Here is a 3,898-nt window from a genome sequence, read left to right as displayed (position 1 = left end):
GGTAGAAGACTTAATAAAGTATTATATTAATCAATGATCTATATTTATTGTGTACAATCTTATACTAGAATGACTAGCTAATTAATGATTCAATTAGTACATTTCAACATTCTATTAATGTTGAGACAAACTGCTACAATTAATTAAAGCATCCTTCTGGCAGACAACTAGTGCCCTGAATCTAATGAAATGATTCATTATTGGCAGTGTTGCCCCCCTAGGTTTCCAGAAGCTTGCTAAATCTAAGCACTTGTGCAAAATCACAATGCTTCCTGTCATCTAGGGCTGGTGAAGCTCATCAGGATTTGAAACCTCTGACCTCTCATAGTTGGCCCCTCGGTGGCTAGGTTTTGGGGTTGAACACAGGGTGAAGGTGCTGACCATGAGTTCAGAGCAGAAGCTCAGTGCTTTCCCATTTGGTGTCACAGCTTCTGTGTGTGTGTGTGTGTGTGTGTGTGTGTGTGTGTGTGTGTGTGTGTGTGTGTGTGTGTGTGTGTGTGTATGTGTGTGTGTGTGTGCATACACCAGTCCTGAAGGATTCAGGACCTGACCACTGTACCTGAGTTTCTCCTGTACAAGGACAGCACTCTACCACTTGAGCCACAGAGCACTTTACCTTTTTTTTCTAGTGATGTGGTACTGAGGATTCAAGCCCAGGGTTTCATACATGCAAAGCACTTTACCCCTAAGACACAGTCCCAGCACTCCACTTCAGGTTTCTTTTTTCTTATAAGTTGGAGGAGTTGAAGTCTGGGCCTGGGTGCTGTCTCTGAGCTCTTCAGCTCAATCTAGAGCTCTACCACTTGTGCTAAAGAGCCCCTTCAGATTTCTGGTGGTTCATTGGAGATAACCATCTCAAGGAATTTCCCGCTTAGGCTGCCTTTGGACTGTGATCCTCAGCTCTCAGCCTGCTGAGTAGCTAGGATGACAGGTGCGAGTAACCGGTACCCGGCTTCCACTTCAAGTTTCTAAGTGGTGAATAGGAGACAATAGCCTCATGGGATAGTTTGAAACCCAGATCATCAGATTTCAGCTTCCTGAGTAGGCTGGATGACAGACCTCAGCTAAGGACACCTAAGCTCTGACACTTTACTGCAAGGGGTCGTTGGATCCACGTGGTAGAGTGCTAGCCATGAGCCCAAAATGAAAGTCAGCGCCTAAGCTCTGAGTTCAAGGTACATGATGGAAAAAACTAAACCAAAATAATTGTCTGCAGGAGACAACTCACTAGATTTCAGTACATACATCATTTTGGCCCTGACATGTGGGCATATCTGAGCCTCAACTTTCCCATCTGCACAATCATCTTACTTGTGAAGCTCTTACAAGGACCAGATGAAAGAATGAACCCCGTTTAGGACTAGGCACATAACAACTCATGAAGAACTCATCACATAGTGGTATCCCAAATGCTGTCATTAGAATTAGGGTGCTTTCATCGGTATCACCATTCTTTCAGAAACACATCACAAACCTCACGAAGTTCACATGTAATGATTTAGAGGGGTGGTTTTTTTGGGGGGGAGTCATCCACGTGGATTGCACTCAAAGATTGGGGGTACTATCCTAAGATGTTTAGCTCAAGCCTAGAGCTCTGCCACTTTGAGCCACAGGTCAGAGTTTCGCAGACTTAATGCCAGGGCTGAGTTCTAAACCCACCAGTGTCAGATCTCAGCCCTTGAGTATCTTGGATGACAGGGGTGAGTGAGCCAGCAGCATCTGTTTCGGTGAAGATGGGTTACAGTGGTTTACCTCTGGCTAAGTCGGGTTAGAGGTCACCTGTCAACACCAGACTCCAAGCTTGCTCTGTGATGAGGTATTTGCAGCTTATCCTTAAATCATTGCAGTCAGAACATGCTATTTTTTTTGGTGCCACTACTAGGGTCTTGAGTAAAGGTCTAGACACAGTCCCTATGCTTTTATGCTCAAAGCTAGTACTCGACTACTTAAGCGAGACAGCATTAATTGAAAATTAATGTAGTATAATTGTTGTATATAGTTTTATAACATAATCATACACTAGTAATTTATTTGTTCCTTTTGTAACATTTCATTTGTATGGATGTATATCAGAATGTGCCATAGAATCTCCCACCATTCATTAATGGCAGTACCAGGATTTCACCTCCAGTCCTAAGTTGCTTCTTTTGGCTATGGCTTCCCTAATAGCCCACCAAATATCAGCAATGCAAGGTCATGTACACTTTCTGGGCCTTGTCATTTAGACGCAGGATGGCCACAACGCAAAGGGGAAAAAAAAGTAAAACCACCTTCTTGAACTTCTTAGTTTTTTTTTTTTTTTTATTGCGAGAATACCATACAGAAGAGTTACAATTACATGGGCAAGATAACTAGTACATTTCTTATCAAGCACTGTTGCCTCCTCTTTGCCCTTCTCATCTCAGTTTTATCCTTCTCTTTTGAATTTTTTTTTGCCAGCCCCAAGATTTGAACTCTGGTCCTAGGATCCCAGGGTTGGTTGTGGCAGAGATGCCAAGACCTGAGTTCAAGCCCCATGCTTTGACCAAAATAATAATAATAATAATGCCCTGGCTTGGAATTTGCACCATTTTTCTGGCAGTCCTTTGATTTGAACTCAGGGTCTGGGTAAATCTGTGACACTGTGGGTGAAGGGGAAGATCACCGTCCTTGAAAACAAGAAATTCAGACCAATTCCCAGAGCCTGAATTGAAGCCCTAGCACTGGAAAAACTAATATTTATATATGAGATCTATTTATATTGCATGGGTTTACAGCATATGACGTTTATTACACTTATTAATTTAGTATTATTACACATATAATGTTTCATTACCTCATATCACCTAGGATATATTTACATATGGATTATATATCACACTGAGTCCAAGGACTGTCACAGAGAAGAAAAAATGTGTCAAAATTAGCTTCTTACTCCACGAATAAGTTTTTGGCCATTCTGGGATTTTAACTCACAATGCCCTATCCATAAATGGGGTCACAGTCTTAGCAGACCAGCGTGTGGCAAATTGAGCTGCCAGGAAGTTCTGAAGACCTGTGATCAAGCCACAATAGTGCCCAATATATAGATAGACAGAAAGATAGATAGATAAATAGATAGATAGATGTGAATATATATATATGTAAGTGTGTGTATATATATATGCATATATATACAAAGAGGGAATGTGAAGATATTATATATATATATATATATATATATATATATATATATATATAACCAATTATTAGTGATTACATTATGCCTCCATTTAATGAAGTATTATGGTTGAATACTTACAAAATCTGTAATTAAAAATTAGTCAATATCCTTCCATTAGGCGCTAGAATGGAAGATATAAATCCAGTAATTTGTGTGTGGCATTGTAAAATAGAATCAAGAATTAACTGCAAATTATTACTTTTATAACATTCGATTAGCATTCACATGAATAGGAATGAGTTTGTCAGATTCTCCCTCCATTTGTGGGGAGCAGTCCTAGCATTCGAACTCCAGGCCTGGGTAGTTCCCTTCGAAAGCAAACCATTGGAATGGCACTGTGAAGACTTCATATTGTCATGATTAAAAAAAGAACCAGAAGAAAAGAAAGCCAGGTGTCAGTGGCTTCTAATCAGCGGCTATAATCCTAGCTCCTCAGGAGGCTGAGATGTAGAGAATGCCAGTTTGAATTCAGCTGGGGCAGGAAAGTTCCTGTCACTCTTATTTGTAAGAGACCACAGGAAAAAAAATACACACATGGGTGGGGCTGTTTCTCAAGGGCAGACACTACCCTTGAGCAAAAGGAGCTCAGGGACATGGCCTAGGCTCATAGTTCAATCCTGGACCTGTCAGAAAAAAAAAAAAAGAAAGAAGGCAGTAATTCTATGTCTCTGTGTATTGATGGATGGTGTATGGATG

Source organism: Dipodomys merriami, unplaced genomic scaffold (genome assembly GCF_024711535.1).
Source record: "Dipodomys merriami isolate MVZ:Mamm:240054 unplaced genomic scaffold, mDipMer1.0.p SCAF_289, whole genome shotgun sequence".
Lineage (NCBI taxonomy): Eukaryota > Metazoa > Chordata > Mammalia > Rodentia > Heteromyidae > Dipodomys > Dipodomys merriami.
This window is presented reverse-complemented; position numbering follows the sequence as displayed.